Source organism: Euleptes europaea, chromosome 10 (assembly GCF_029931775.1).
Source record: "Euleptes europaea isolate rEulEur1 chromosome 10, rEulEur1.hap1, whole genome shotgun sequence".
NCBI classification, from domain to species: Eukaryota; Metazoa; Chordata; class Lepidosauria; order Squamata; family Sphaerodactylidae; genus Euleptes; species Euleptes europaea.
Genome location: NC_079321.1, coordinates 32068952 through 32086108, shown reverse-complemented (window position 1 = coordinate 32086108; position 17157 = coordinate 32068952). Strand labels below are relative to the sequence as shown.

The following is a 17157-nucleotide window of genomic DNA, read 5'->3' as shown; positions in this document are numbered from 1 at the left end:
TCTAGAAAAAAACTTCTTAAAATTATTGGAAAGGCAAGGAGCCTTTTTATGTTTGGAGAGAGTTTTGCTTTGATGAATGTTTGAGTCTATACCTGCTAGCATATCCCTACTTTATCTTGAAATTTTGCATCCTAAAATTGTTATCTGCATGTCAGCCTGTGACTTTAGCTGGATTAAGCACATATTGATTGATGAACAAATTTCTATTTTTTTGTTCCACAGCCTGCTACGTGAAAGTATAAGAATCCCATTAGACTGAAATTGTGTAATTTACAATCATTTATTTATTTTCCCTACTTTTCTCCTCAATGCAAGCTCAAAGTGGTTTACAATATTCACCTCTTCTCCATTTCATCCTCACAACCATCCTGTGATGTAGATGAGTCTGACTGGCCCAAGGTCACCCAGAAAGTTTTCATGGCAGAGTGAGGATTCAAACCAGGCTTCCCAGATCTTAGTCCAACACTCTAACCCCAATCCCACACTGGCTGTTGACTAGTAGCCATGGATAGTCCTATCCTCCACGAACATGTACACTCCCTTCTTAAAGCCTTCCAAGTTGGCAGCCATCACCATATCCTGGTGCAGGGAGTTCCACAATTGAACTATGCGTTGTGTGAAGAAATCCCTTTATCTGTTTCGAATCTCTCACCCTCCAGCTTCAGCAGATGACCCCATGTTCTAGTATTAAGAGAGGCAAAAAAGTTTCTCCATGTCCATTTTGGTCATTTTGGTAAGCTATAATACTTGGAGTCATTCAATGTGACTGTTTTCATTTATGCTCTGTCCACAATTTACCCTTCCAGTTTGCCAGAGTTTTGTAAAAAATCATGGATCAAAAGTAGTCATGACATGGTTTGCCGGAAATAAACTATTGATTCAGCAATCTGTGACCCACTTACTCCACCCAAAAAAACCCAGAGAACCTGTTTATTATTGATGCGAAATGTTCTGTGTTATGTTCGATACGTCCATTATGCCCTTCACTGAAATTAGCAGAGCAGCTAAACGAAGTTCCTAACACATTCGGCTGTGTCAAAATAGCTCTGTTGGATGGATTCACTGCACTTTTAGTTTGGCTATAATTTCCAGAATCTGTATTTGTCTGCTCTGGTCTGGAGGGCCAAGGCTAGTCCATCTCAGACCCCAAAAGCTGAGCAGGGTTGGCCCTGGTTAGTACTTGGATGGGACACCAACAACAACTCCAGGGTTGCTATGCAGAGGCAGGCAATGGCAAACCACTTCTGTTTGCCTCTTGCCTTGAAAGCCCAATTGGGTCTCCATAAATCGGCTGCAACTTGACTCTCTCCACCATATTTGTCTAAAGCCCTTCAGCATCTTGATTTTTTAAATGAAGGTAACAGCTCTGTGGCCTCAGCATGGGCTGAATTAGCCTTGTTAAAATTATTTTTACTAAAACATGTAATAAAAGTTTAAAACAGAATTACAAATCTACTGTTTACTCATTATTGGATTTAAAAAGCTCCAGAAAAAAGTACACCCCTCCAAATGACTTCATCTAAGTTTTCACAGGCATGTTGAACTGTACCAACATGTAAAAATACCCCAAATATATTTTCCTTGCAACTATCCAGTGCTTGTTTCCTTTCTTAAATCTGGCTTTCCCCCCATATTTAACTTAGAGCTTGTGTATCATTCCGAACTGGGTTTGGGTTCCTGTTTACTTGTCTCCTCTGGGGTGGGAGAAAACAAACTTTACCAGGATGACTTTGAGGCAGGATGTTTATGGGAATAATTTCTTAATCTTTTCCCAAAATTTTTTTTCCTTCCCTGCCAAATAATTAGGTTGCCAAAACTATCAGACCATCCAAAATGGTAACTCTGTCCCTTTCCAGATTACACTCCTGGATCATTCAGACTTTTACATAAATAGACTCCCCTTTGCAAAATGCACTGATCAAAGACAAAGGTGTCACTGAAGAGCAATTGGGATCCTAAGTTTTGCTGGGTTCTGACAGCTTTAGGCCCTTTGATCAGACACCTATCAGCTCAGACAGGCACCTGTCTCTCCTCCCCCCTTTTTTGTCTGCGCCAGGAAATGAGAGTTGATAGCAGCTTTTTGGCCATAATCCACACCACTGTACTTGACAGGAGATGAAAGGATCCCTGGTTATTTACCAGTAATAGCTGACTAGTGTATGCCTTCATTATCATAACAAATTATATGGTAAGTCTGCCTTTCTTACTTGTGATTTATAGAAGTAGGACACGCAACGACAACAACAAAAAAATTGATAGCATTACTTGCACGGAGGTGTAGAAGATCTTGGAGTGGTAATGCTTTCAGCTAGTGATTCATAATAATAGTACAATCAAATGAGAATTGTGTTTCCAGAGTGCTTGGAATCTAATAATGATGTTAAGAGCTAAGGTTTAAAATGTTGATACATAAAACCTTACATTTTATTCCAAGGTCTTGTAAAATATTGCTCGAATGCTATTACAATAGCTCAGCCGTCTTACAAAGAAACACCTACAATGAATCAAAATTGTCTGGCTGAAATTAGTGCTGGGTAGGGATAGGGAGGAGTTAGGCTTGCTAAGTCTGACTTGGGAACAGTGTTGTCAACTGTGGGTTGGGAAATTCCTGGAGATTTTAGGGGTAGAGCACGGGAAAGGCGGGGTTTCAGAGGGAAGGACCTCAACAGGATATTATGTCAGAGTTCACCATCCAAAGCAGCCATTTTCTCCAGGGAAACTGATCTCTGTTGTCTGGAGATCAATTTTAATTTGTGGAGATCTCTAGGCCCCACCTGGAGGATGGCAACCCTACTTGAAAAATTCCTGGGGATTTTTTGAGGGAAAGGTGGCGTTTTGGCAGGCGGAGCAATCAGGATGTGATGCCATAGAGACCATCATCCAAAGTTTCCATATCCCCCTATGTAACTGATTGCTGTAGTCGGGAGTTAGATGTAGTTCTGGAAGAACTCCAGGCCTTGTCTGGAAGTTAGGAAAATGAAATAGAATGTAGCCACAAAAGGACCCATCCCTTTCTGATCTCCCATCTGATGGGGTTAGTCAACAAGGCTAACACTGAGCTGTGCCTCAGTGGTAGAGCATCTGCTTGGCATGCAGAAGGTCCCAGGTTCAATCCCTGGCATCTCCAGTTAAAGGGACTAGGCAAGTAGCTGATGTGAAAGACCTCTGCCTGAGACCCTGGAGAGCTGCTGCCTGTCTGAGTAGACAATACTGACTTTGATGGACCATCCATGTGTTTATGTGTGTTCAAGGAATGCCTGTATCTCTACAGATTCTTCCCCTGGACCAAAAACACAGGGGCCTGTAAGAGTAGATAACACAAAAGGCTTTGGGGCATGGAAGAACACTGAGGCTTGTCTCAGCCCACAATGCACTAGATCTTCTGAGATCTCCCATCTGTTGGGGTTTTTAAGGCCAAACCTTGCTAGATCAGAAACTATCTACGATGGGATCTTTTTAATTTCATTTCTATAAAAAAAAAAAAATCAGTTCCCAAAGGAGCTCCATGTGGCCTACTTGTTTCTCCCTCCTCCATTGTAAGCTCATGACAATTCTGTGATGTAGGTAGGGTTGCCAAGTCTCCTGTTACAATGGCAGACCTCCCTCTGGAAGCCCCCACTCTTCCCACTACCTCTTGGAGTAATGGGAGAGAGAAAAAAAAAAGCATCAGGCCAACAACCAAAATGTGACATCAGAGTTTCTCGTGATTCCTATATAGGACTGATGTCATTTCTGGGTTTTTCCCCAGAAGTGAAGTCACACCATTGCCAGTGTTGCCCCCTCATGTCTCCAGCCCCGGAATTCCTACCTATTGCCAGACATGGTGTGGGAAACCTATAATTATTTTTAAAATTATGTCATCTTTCCACTCAATCAGGGTCCCCAAGGTGGCAAACATAAAAAACATTAAAACATTTGAACAATTCAAACCATCTAAAATTAAAAAAAATAATTAAATAAAACACATAAACACCAGAACCAGGGTGGAGGGCCAACAAACTAAGGTTGCCAGGTCCCTCTTCGCCACCGGCGGGAGATTTTTGGAGCGGAGCCTGAGGAGGGCAGGGTTTGGGGAGGGGAGGGACTTCAATGCCATAGAGTTCAATTGCCAAAGTGGCCAATTTTCTCCAGGTGATCTGATCTCTATCAGCTGGAGATCAGTTGAATTAGCAGGAGATCTCCTGCTACTACCTGGCAGTTGACAACCCTACAATAAACCGTTATTGGGGTATGCCAAACAAACAAAAAAGTCTTTACCTGCTGGCAGAAGACACTGATAGAGGGAGAAAGATAAATCTCCCTGGGGAGGGAGTTCCAAAGTTTTGGTACCATGACTGAGAAAGTCCTTTCTTGCCACCTGTCTAGCTTCTAGGGTTGCCAACCTCCAGATACTAGCTGGAGATCTCCTGCTATTACAACTGATCTCCAGCCAATGGAGATCAGTTCACCAGGAGAAAATAGCCACTTTGGCAATTGGACTCTATGGCATTGAAGTCCCTCCCCTACCCAAACCCTGTTCTCAGGGTCTGCCCCAAAAATCTCCAGGGATTTCCCAACCCGGAGCTGGCAACCCTACTAGCCTCAGATGGTGGGGGCAACCAAAGCAAGGCCTCCAAAGGTGACTGGAGTTAACTCATAGGGAAGTTGGCGGTCCTTAAGATGAGTTTGTCCCAGGTAGGGTTGCCAACCTCCAACTAGTACAGGATGATATATATACACAAAGTGCAAATTTTATAAGCTACTGAGATGAAACAAGGACCATATACATGACACATACAAAGCACAAATATATACAATATGTACAATCTGCATAAAGCAGAAATGATTCCAAAGGTCTCAACAGAGTACCAGGTAAGTATTAGTATTGTAATCTTTGTGTATAAAGTCCATATAAAGCCACAATCATCAATGGATATGGCCGTTTCAGATCCACAGCAGTGGAAATCTTTCTTCAGTCCTTCAAAAAAGTGCTGTTATACATTCATAATTCCTTCCCATGCAGGGTAAGTACAAATTGATTCAATCAGACGTCAGCAAAGTACAGTCTTCAAAGGCATCCCCAAACAGAAAGCACCACAGTAATCTAAGGCAGATATTACCAGGACATGCAGGAAAACCAAAAGAGAAAGGAAAAGAAGAAAAATTCCAACGCAGAAAAACCAGGTAACCAAGAAGATTGCCAAAAAGCCTAATAATAGAATGAATTCTAATAGATTACATGTTATAAACTAACAAAACTTTAATACATTACAAATAGTAATTTTTTCCATTAAAACCAAACACATTTCGGTGAATAGGCCTTCCTCGGTGGTACACACCATAAAGTAATATTATTCAAAATACAAAATACAGCATTTCTGACCAAGCTTAAAAACCTGAAAAAAAGAAGAAATAGAGGGAAAGGGGGAAAATCCATTTCGATTAAGTATTGTGCGAACCAATTGTAAAATTTAAAAATGCAAGTTCCAACATTGCAAATCTATATTACTCTCACACACAAGAAGTAGGGCCAGTTCATTAACTAGATAATCCCCCTTCTTTACTGGGATAGATTAGGACCATGAAGAATCATTTTTCAGATTATTGCTATACCTGGTCCTAATATCTAAGACATAAATGATACAAAAAAAATGATACCAAAACATGCAATTAAATAAATTAAGAAACAATCAAGAATTAATAAAAAAGTTGTTAAGAAAATGATACAAACAAGTGGGAACCCGCAAGATAATTGTGGGAGTGTATACAATGGATTGTTTAGGATAGATCTATACAATGTTGTTCGGATTGCCTACTATCATGGCAGTGATCTTTGCGTGAATGAAACAGTGCCAAGTTGCCGTTGTTCTGCATGAGTTTTGTTGGCTACATGCCAAGATGTCACTTGTCGCATTTGCTTCTTCCTTCTTTCCGTCCTCCTCTTTTGCTTTGTTGTCTTTCCCACTGCTGCAAGTCTGTGCTTTGGGAAGGTAACTCTTTTTTTTAAAGCCTTTGATAGCACTACATATTAACATAATTCAGAAATGCTTCTGTTTCCATTTGGAATAGTTACAAATTTTAAAGTGTGCTTGAAGACAACATAAATAAAGAGAGGTATCAGTGATGATGAGATGCTGGTTTGCCTTGATTTGGATTCTGAAGGAATGAAAGCAACCTCGAAATCAAACTTTTCTGCTTGAGAGCACCATTTACTTCCATTAGGGCATTCTGTTTTATGTGAAGCAGCTTTAGTTAAGCCCTCCAGGCTTGATTTGGAATAGGTCTCAAGAACGCTGACCTGTGTGCCAAAACAATGCCAAATACCTTGGCTCCATTTTGAGCTTGGAGTGACTTGGAAGATTGCCCCCTTCCTCTTCTTCTACCTCTTCTGGCACTGGTGCTTTCTAGATGGTCAGTCTACTAGCCAAGCATCTGATAGGCAGGTGGGGAAAAACGTGCTTTCTTTCCCTTCTCTTCCTCTTTTACTAACAATATCTGAGATGATATCAGACACCTTGAGAAAGTGTCCACAGGTATATGACATAATGTCAGGCACCTAGTGGATGACATTTGTAGGTTTCCTTGCGCATCTTGGGTAGTGCTGGTGAAGGGAGTGGGGAGGAGAGACTCTCTTCACTACTGCCAACAAACAGGTGGGAGGGAAGGAGGGGGAGAGAAAGCAGAAGATGAGGGGTCGGGGATTCATCTATGACTTAGACAATCTGAGCCACAGAAAAAGTGGAGAGTTGTAATGGTCGACTGTATTGAAAGTAAGCCCAACAAAGGTGGATTTCTCTAATTCTACTGTACTTTCACGGCAGATCGTTTCCATAAGTATGCTCAGAAACATCAACAAGGTGAGGAGGCCCTACAACCAGGAAGGTCGACACTGATAATGTTGATTTGGCAGCATATGACTTTGTCCTGGACTCAGCAGATCCCAGATGGAGGCCTATGGAGACAATGCTCCATGAGAAGAGAGGCAGGATCTTGGATGGGGAGGCGCCAGGCCACTCTATGTTTGATGTCTGCACAGAGAGTCTGCTGGCTCCTCTCCAGAGTTTCCAGGCTCAGTAGAGAACTGGGCAATTAAAGGTACAAGAGTCCTGTTCTCTATTGAGTCTGGCAACCCTACCTCATTCCCTGTAATTGCTGTCAAGTATTTATGTATAATTTATTGGTCCCTTGGAGAGAACATCCTGGTAAACAACCCTGGAACTGATTGATTAATTCTTTCAGATAAGTGTCAAGATTGATTAACTAATTCCATAATAATTTATTCCCCTATGAATAAAAGATGGTCCACGAGCAAGAGGCAGAACAGCAGGGTGTAAGTGATTATGGCAATAGCAGCATCTGCAATAACAAGAGCTGCACTTCATCATTACATCATCACACTGGATAGCAGTGAGGTAAAAAGGTCTATTAAGTTGAGATAGCTTTGAAATCGGGAATTAGTGTCTGTGTAGTGTTCACCTGGTATTTCAATGCCCCATGGAGGTGGAGGCAACTGGAGATTTATTCCATGGATTTCCCATTTTCTGTTTTACTTATCTGAATTTAATGAATACATGAACACATGAAGCTGCCTTATACTGAATCAGACCCTTGGTCCATCAAAGTCAGTATTGTCTACTCAGACCTGCAATGGCTCTCCAGGGTCTCAGGCAGAGGTCTTAAACATCACCTACCTGCCTAGTCCCTTTAACTGGAGATGCCAGGGATTGAACCTGGGACCTTCTGCATGTCAAGCAGATGCTCTACCACTGAGCCACAGCCCCCCCCCCCCATTATTTACATTATTTGGTATGCCTAGGCTAGATGGACTGCTGGTGTGATCCAGCAGTACTCTTCTTATAGGCACATGGTAAAAGAAATGAGTTCCACTGGAAAAAAATGTGATTGGTTACTTATAACAATGGCACTACGGGTGTCACTTTGTATTGACAGGAAAATGCGTAAATGTGTCTAATTTGTATTCAGAATTACTGTGATATGAGGATACCTTGCTATTAAGGAGTCCTGATAATAAATCCTGGGGTGAATAGGTGATCGATTTCTCTGCCAGTTTGAAATTCACAAATAAAAATGGTTTAAGTAGCTTTATTAATACTTTATAAACAGGGAATCATTTTGTATCCTATAGCGGCAATCCTAAAAACACTTTCTTGGGAGTACAGTCTATTGAATAAAATGAGACTTACTTCTGAGTAGACTTGCTCCCTATCTTTTTTTTATTCCCTTCCTTCTTTTTATACCAACTACAGAATTTTTCTGTCCCATGCCTTATTTAAACCGTTTGTATGTTGCTATGCTATATGCTTCTAGGTCTGAAGGTTGAGCAAACCTGTTTCACTTTGGGGGGAAAGTCAGACTTGCCAGATTATTCTTCCACATGTGTGAACTGTTGCTTCAAAATCTAGCTTGTTCTGCTAGGCACATGGTGATATACCAGCCACACTGGAGCTAAGGCACTATGTGCCACCAAGGAGATCTTTGCCTCCACCCTTAAACCAGGCTCTAAAAACACCTCCAAGTGACACAGATGTGGGAGGGGCCATGGCTCAGTGATAAGAGCATCAGCTTGGCATGTCATAGGTCCTAGTTTCAAACACTGGCATCTCCAATAGAAAGGATCAGGTGATGTGCAAGACCTCTGCCTGAGACCATGGAGAGACACTGCCAGTCTGAATACCCATAGTATGATTCAGACCCATAGTCTGATTCAGTATAAGGCAGCTTCGTGTGGTTAAGCAGATGGAGTTTCCCAAATTTTCCTTTGGGAGCTGGTATTAGTGATAGCCTAAGTAATGGTGTGAGATAGAGGGCTACCCCATAGGTCTCTCTTCTGAAGATTAGCATAAATGCTTCTGCCAGAGAAGAAGCAAAGATAAGTTTTTGAGCCATGCTGAAGGAAGGAGGCACCTGAGATGTAGGACCCTGGCTTGTTGCTCATCTGTGGCTGACTGGGATTGTGGCCAGTGCAGAGTTGCTTTTGTTACATGATAGGTGGCAATACAACTGCCACTGTTGTGGGGTGAGAAGGCTGGAAAGTGTTTGCTTCTGTCAGAAAGGGATTGGTTGCTGATATTTCAAACCAGGACTGCTGGTGGCATCGGATAGCAAGGGCCGGATTCTTGCTCAGCCTCTTCCCTACTTATGGACACTGAGCTAGGGAAGTAATAAATATCTTAGGGGCGCATTGCAAAGACCACATGCTGGAGGACAGTTGTTGGAATTCAGAAGCCTGTCTTTCAAATTAAGGACTGCATGACTAAGTCTTTTCCCAGTATTGGAACACAGAGCTTGCAAATCCCTCAAATGGTCCACAGAGGTAAGACCATCCCATTTCAGGAATGAATTGCTCAGTCGGTGGCTTCATCAGCAAAGGAACGAATTTGTGCCTGAATGATGCTTGTAAAACCATGAATCAGAATGCCGTTGTTGGGAAATGCTGAAGGGTAAGGAAGTTATTCCTGTCAATGGTTTATATGCAATGACTGTGCAAAAGAATCTGACATAGCGGTTGCGCTTCTTCTAGCCAGCTATGCAGTATTGGACTATCTGTCAAGGAGCAAAGAAGTTTGGGGGAAACACACAAGACACCTATTTAAGCAGAAGCCTAACAGTGACGTTGTTGACATCTTCCCCATTTTGGCACCAGGTGAATTTTATGAGTGCAACTGCAAGTGCCAAGTGTTTACTCATTTCCCTGTATGCCTTCCGTTTTCTCTGAAACTGTGGAAATGGCAGGTGATGGTATTCAGTTCAGAGGGAAATGATTTTAGAGCAACCTACAGATTTGTATGGCAACCTACTAGTGAAAGGGCTATTTCCTCTTTTTGAGCTCTTCTGGCTTTCACTACAAAGGAAGGTTTGGGCATGCCTTGCAATAGGATGCATTTCTCTTGGCAGATTCTGTGATACCTGACTTGGTATTTAAGATCAACAGCTTACATCCTGTCAAAGCTTTTCCAAGTTTACTGACTGTGCAAGCAATTCATATACACATTCCCTCCTTATCCCTAGGCCTTTAGATCTTTGTATTGGAGTGGTGGACTCTGATCTGGAGAACTGGGTTCGATTCCCCACTCCTCAACATGAGCGGCGGAGGCTAATCTGGTGAACCAGGTTGGTTTTCCCACTCCTACACACAAAGCCAGTTGGGTGACCTTGGGCAAGCTACAGTTCTGTTAAGAGCTCTCTCAGCCCCACCTGTCTCACAGGGTGTCTGTTGTGGGGAGGGGAAGGGAAGGTGATTGTAAGCCGGTTTGAGTCTCCCTTAAGTGGTAGAGAAAGTCAGCATAATAAAACCAACTCTTCTTCTTCTTCCCCACATAGCAGAAAAATTTCCCCATAACACTTTGTTGTGGCCAATTGCTATATACGGCCCTGCTTGCTTAGTTCTTTTCCGGCTCTTCTTGAGCTCTCTTTTAGCCTTTTCCTGTGATCCCATTTCTGTAATAAATTCAGGTAGGTCACAAAGTTTGTCCCAACTTACCATAGGTAACAAGGGAAGGATACATGTATAATTCATTTTGTTTGGGCTATTCCTTTATTCTTTGAGGAGTAATTATGCTGGATCACTATTGTGGTTTTTAAAAATGATTTTATTGTACTGGTTTTACTGTGTGAGCCACCCTGAGCAGCTCTCAGGAGAAGTAACATAAATGAATAAATAGATGCTGATGTTAATCCTGAAGCTGCTGACACTATAGCTGCCTCTAATGATGAAGCAGAAACATTATAAACCCAGCAAAAAGTACAAAAATTGATTTCTGGAAGTACGCTTTCATTGCTGCTTTCCTATTCTCAATATCTTATACCATTCATTGCAGGCTACTGCAGATTGCCAAGAGATCAATAATTTAGCTCTGACCAGTGAAACAGTCTTTGCTCAGTCATTGTGATCATTCTAAAGGCTGAGCAAAGACCAAGTCAACCACTGTGTAACATGCTCCGTGAAACAGAAATCTGCAATGGGGAATGAAGTACCATAAAAATGATTACAATTCTATCTACTTGGTTGCTCCATGATTGCACAAGCATTGAAATCTGGGGATCATTTACGTCTGAAAAACTCTCTCTTTTTGATAACATTTGTGACTTTGTAACTGTAGCAAAGAATGAAACATAAGCACATGGCAAGGAAGAGATTGCAATGATTTATTGTGATGTTGAATAGTAAAAGCATTTTCTCCATTCGATATTTTCATATTTCTTGGCCCCAGACTAGAGTCATAATTGAAATCAATGGGAGAACTGGGTTCGATTCCCCACTCCTCCACATGAGCGGCGGAGGCTAATCTGGTGAAGATAGTTGCAACTCAGTGATTTCAATAGGACCCAAATATCTGACGTGGAAGCAGGCAGATTAGCAGTTATCCAGGATACACCACCAGAACTCCTTGCTTTATAGAAAACAGTGTTGTTTAATTTACAGTGCACAGATAAAAGACAAACCGTCACGTACACTTCTCTCCACCAAACTTCCCAACACAGAGTTACAGTTACATAAGCTTATATACAGAACTCTACCTGAAACCAATAAGGCCACCTGCAGACCTGGCCACAGTATTACAACATCCTTACTGCTTTAAACCGGTTAGTTGCAGTTCACCCTAGAACCTGCAAGGCTATTGCTGCCTCTTGCATCATCCTAGATGCCTCTGATCTGACAGCTACCTGTCAACTGTCTCTGTCAGATTATTATGGGCAACTTGTTACTCTGACAATATCGTCAATTGCTTTCTGGTTTGTGGTCTTACGTTTGGTGTTCCTTTGGGACCACTTCATGTAGCTGCCATGAGGAAGCTGCTTAAAATGTCTTTTTGCAAAGAAAAACTGAGTTTACAAAAACAACTTCATGCCCCACCATTTGGCATCTTCCACAGTAAAATATCAAGCCTACTCCCTGTGATGGGTGTTCCTTTTCAGAGCCTAGAGGATATGGTCACTTGACTACTGGACATGAGTTGGAACTGCCTCAGGAAAAGCAGATCTATTCCCACTTTCTGTACCAGCTTCAATGGCAACTAGGGTTACCAGCTCCAGCTTGTGGAATCCCTGGAGATTTAGGGGCTGGAGCCCAGGAAGGGCAGAGTTTGGGGAGGGTGCTCAGGGGATGTGATGCCATAGATCCTGCCCTCCAGAGCGGCCATTTCCTCAAAGGGAACTGAGCTCTGGAGATCAGTTGTAGTTCCAGGAGAACTCCAGGCCTCACCTGAAGATTGGTAATCCTAATGCCAACTGCTTCACTGATAGTTCAACTGTAGGTCCCAAATTGCAGTCATTTTGATTTATCCCTTAGAATTCAGTATAAGATACTAAGGAAGGAGCTAGCCAGTGGCCACATATTCCAGCTGTAACTTCCCTCACTGTATTTTAAGACATATTCCAGCTGTAACTTCCCTCACTTTATTTTAAGACTACTGGGTATGGGGGACTATGGAGATAAAATGTTGGGAGCCCTGCTCACTGTAGGAGTCCAAGAAGCTGGGCAAGTCATCTGATTTATTTCCATATGATGATAGGGTTCGGTCATGGTGTAGAGTGAGGACAGGGGCCCATGGTGGTTCTTAGCAGCCCTGCTCACTTGCTCATTCCAGCCCTGCATGGGAACAAGCAGTAGACAACTACTGATTACTCATTTGTAGTTTCGCATCAGTATATTTCTAGTGAAGAGCAAATCAAACCTACTGGTGTAGCACATCATTAGGCATTATGAAACGTAACATATAGGGAATGAAATATGATAGAAAGAGAGAACATTGGGAAATGGTTGTATATAACACAATAAATAGAGATTGACCTGCAGCTACGGTTGCATTCCTATGTTTACAAGCAAATTGTGTGAGTGAGCCATGTTTTAAATTAGTACTGAAGAAAAATTCCAAAAAACTCCCATATATGCATATATTTCTCGTGGGCATCAAGACTTGATCTTTGGACTGTGTTTTTTTTTTTTTTTGTAAATTAACTCAGCTAAAATGTTAAGGAGGTCCATTTGGAGGTGCCCTTATTGAGTCATAAGGTATTTCTTGCTTTTATTTCAACACTGAGTTTATCTTCTTGCAAAGAAAATCCCCCAAAATAGAATGCTGGGAGTTAAAAATAATCAATAGGGATCACAATCCTGATCAATTCCTCTATGGCATCCAATAGTGGCCACTGTCTGAGAATGGGTCTGTGTACTTTTTCAGTGTCTGTAATCTACCAGGTAGATGCATAAATAATTTACAACTGAAGGATTACAGAGCCATCTCACCTGGGTTCGAAGGAAGAATTTCTCATTTGCTTCTTCCCCATCCCAAATCAATCCAAAGTTCTATTGTTGGGGGGTGGGGCCACTATTTTAATAGGTGTTTGCTGATCTACAGAATGTAAAAAGAAGAATCCCTATGGCTAATTTATTTCTGCCTTTGCTTAAAAACGGAATAAATGTCACTGGACAGCTATGACAGACATTTAAGTCTATTCAGCTTTTCTAAACTTCAATCCCCCTCCTTTTCTATATGAGAAAGAAGACAGGCTATGTATATTTCCCTAAATGAAGGGAAGAGAAGCTTTTTGCGATAATTGCACAAAGCCATTTTTAAGACTTTGCTTTGGTGTGAAAAGCTATACATTTCCGTCATGTAATTTTAAATGTCATTTCTGGCCCTAATTCAGCGCCATTTACCCAGTGATTAGAGGCAGAACCACTCATTCTGAATTCTTATTATCTGTCAGTGGGGCCACAAAATTTTAAGTACTGGTAGGAAATTTGTTTTAAATATTACTGAAAATGCTGCTAATGTGCTTGGATGGTCTTGCTACAGTTTCTGAGGTGAGCAGTATTTGCTTTTAATGAGCAAAAGATAATACAAAATAGACATACTGAGGTGAACAACATGTTACACTATTTTTAACCTATTTCGGAGAACAAAAAATGTCATTGTTTATGTCTTGGTAAGTCAAATAGTGATGTTAAAATAGTAAATAAAAGACCTTCAATGACACACCTTATATGGAAAAATATTATATTTGTTAATATTTGTTTTTAAAAACAGGAAAAAAGAGGGTAATATATAGTTTATGTATTAGCCTTCCTTTCTTACTGATTAGTGTGAGTTTTATAAAGTGAATCGATTCTGTTTCAGTTTATATAGGTGCGTAGTATGTTTCTGGGGCCCCCAGCCTTGTTGAGCCTGTAGACTCTTCTGAGAACAGGTAGCGAGTGCCACCACAAAATGTCTGTCATGGGGGCAGAAGCCAATCATGAAATAGTGGGTGTTTTTAAGCCAAGCATCTTCCTGTGATGAAGGCAGCTGTTTCCAAATGGGCTCTCTCTGTAGAAACAAAAACAATGCCTTGTGCTCTCTTCTGAAATATTGCCTTTTTGCTTTGGGGAAGAAGGGGGAAGGTACTTGGGAAACATCAATGAGTCATGGTGCCCGTGGGTACCACATTGAGGGCATATTAGAAGTATTGGAATTGTGGTTATCACAAAGTGAATAGAATGGGTTTTCCCCCCAGTCCCAATCACCCCTTTCTTTAGCTGCTGTTGACCACACTAAGAAAACATACAGGTATCATATGAGTTAACCCAACACCAGGACCCCAATCCAAATTGTTCCTTTCCACAACTTCTGCTTTTACCCATTTAAAAAACTGGGAAATTCTAGTCAAGGATCTGTACAGTTATATCTAGTTGGATTCTTTTACAAAACTATGGAACAATTCTTCATTTGCGAAAATGTGCCAAGTTTCATTACTCTGTAAATGTCAGGCGGTCCATTTTTCTTTCCTGCAATATTCAGAAAGAAGGTTTTGGATGAAAATATTTGCTTCTATAAGTATTCTAGCTTGTGCATCTTTGAAATAGTCTCTTGATTATGCATCTTGATGGGAAGCTCTGCTCACTCATGTTCCCCACTTCTTTAAATGTTAGGTCTATGTTACAAATGTGACGTTTAAAAAAGTGTCAGACTCCTGTCAACAAAGCCCCTCTACATTCATCATTCCTTCCACATTCCTTTTTTCTTTCATTCTGAGCTAGCAAGTGGGGATGGGCCAACTGACCTCGAGTTTAATAAATTGGAACCAGGCCTTTGAACTGTGACCAGAAGTCAATAGGGAATGGTGCCAGTGCTCAAATGCCATTCCCTTGGAAAAGGCAAGGGGCAGGCCACATTAAATCTTTAATTGCTTCATCCCCAGTCAAGAAATCAACACAACGCTGATTCTAATCAGTAGCTACCACACCACAGGCAACTCTCCTCAGGGACTTTCTCCTAACTCAATCCATTTAGTCTATGTGAGGTTATAATTACTATTGTAGTGCTCTCTAAATGTACAATTTGGAGAATATTTCACCAGGAATTGCTTACTCTGCACGTTGTACTGCCAGAAATAATGCCCATGCCTCCTGATCCCCAATCCTGTGCTTAAGCAATGTACCAGCCTCCGTGTCTGTCAGTGATTATGCTGGCCTGTGACTAGTAGCTCCCATCTCCTGATAAAATTGTTAATGGGAAAGCTATGGAAAAAAAGCCCCATCAGGCTAATCAAACTCTCTGAGCGCACAAGCCTCATTAAAATAGAGTAAACGGCGTTGGGAGGAAAAGTTCCTTAGTCTATCAAGTGTAGGCTCTGCTCCTCAAGCCTTGAAGGAATTTGTGTAATAAGCTTAATAGGCTTTACATGGGAAGAAAAGTAATATGGCTTGTTTCTAATTGTCCCCCTGGAATCATCTAATTTAGTGGGGTGTTTATGAAATAAATAAAAAAAATGACCATATTCCCCAGTTTACTGTTCATTGATTGGAAATTTGCAACTGGGAATTAGGAGCCTAATTTTCCACAGCTCGGGGGGAACCCTGTTGTGACTTGCACAGACTCCATTATGGATGGGCTGGTTCTTTTAAAAAAGCTTCTGCAGACATAGCAGTAAAAACGGAGGCGATTCCCCCTCCTTTTAACATTTCTGGCTTTGTTAACAAGAAAATGGTACCTTTTCTCCATTCCTACTCGCTGAGCATAGCTTGTTGGAGTGCTTGAAGAGACCAACTGGGATGGATCCAAAGAGTTGGTTAGTGACATGCAGGAAGCTTGGATGAGGCCTGGAGAATTTGCGACTATTTCTTTTTCTGTGAACATTGGCCATAGTTTGTTCTACTTTATGTTTACTAAGTTCCCCGCTGTGGCAACCTCCCACCTCTGCCAGTTCATTCCTGCTGTTGACTACCCTTGAAGTGGGAGAAAACAAGGAGGGGGGGTGATAGGGCAGACACAGCAATGTCATTTCTGTTTGTCACATCTGCATATGGTCTTTACCACAGAGATTGGAGGGATTCCACATCACATGATGCTCCCCCTCCTCAAGCCCCCTCCTCAAATTTCCTGGGATTGCTAGGAGCAGGCCTGGCGAACCTATGTTACTTCCACCCTTTCAAAAGCAATTCACCATGAGGCCCAGGAGAAAAGTCCAAAGCACTCTTTGGATTTCTCCTCCTGATGAGGCAAGCACTAGGGTTGCTAGGTCCCCCCCTTCATCGGCGGGAGGTTTTGGTGGGTGGGGCTGGGGCAATAGCACACGCAGCCTCGATCACTTCACTTCCAGGTTTACCCCCAGCGTTTGGGGGGTTTGAGTGCCAAAGTGACCACGGCGATGCGGTGCTTTCAGGGGTAAACCTGGAAGTGACATGATCATGTCACATGTGGCCACGTGTGTGTGCAATCCCCACTCTTGAGCAGCTGGGTGGATTGGTGGGCAATTGCCCTCCGAAACCACCCACCTGGCAACCCCAGCAAACACAGCTACAGAAGGATGCTTGTTTAGTTGGAAAAGGACTCAAGGGGAAAGGGTTAGGCAGGCTCCCTCTGTGTTCTTTTCCTCTAATCAGATACGCAACCAGTACAAATTGCTTTAGGTTCAAATCAGTCAAACAAAAAATCTCCCCAAAAGCTGCAAAGAAAAGAATTGTGGAACTCTGTGTAATGAGTAAATTAAGCCAATGCAGAACAGGATTATTTCAGTGTCTCCAGTAATATACTTGCATACAATCAAATCACAGTATTTCTTTTAGGCTACCACCTTTTAAATTTATGAAAGGTGGGTAGTGCATCTATATATTGGTGTCAGTAGGGCAGACAAATAGAACAGTAAAGGGTTTCTTGCCACATTATTATAATCTTT

The 17157-nt window shown here is 41.8% G+C and overlaps 1 non-coding gene across 1 annotated transcript; it reads right to left on the bottom strand.

Moving 5' to 3' along the window:
* Positions 1-7688: 7688 nt before the first annotated feature.
* Positions 7689-7761, bottom strand: TRNAV-GAC (transfer RNA valine (anticodon GAC)). The gene has a single exon. It is a non-coding gene; the product is annotated as a tRNA-Val (tRNA).
* Between the last annotated feature and the right edge of the window lie 9396 nt (positions 7762-17157).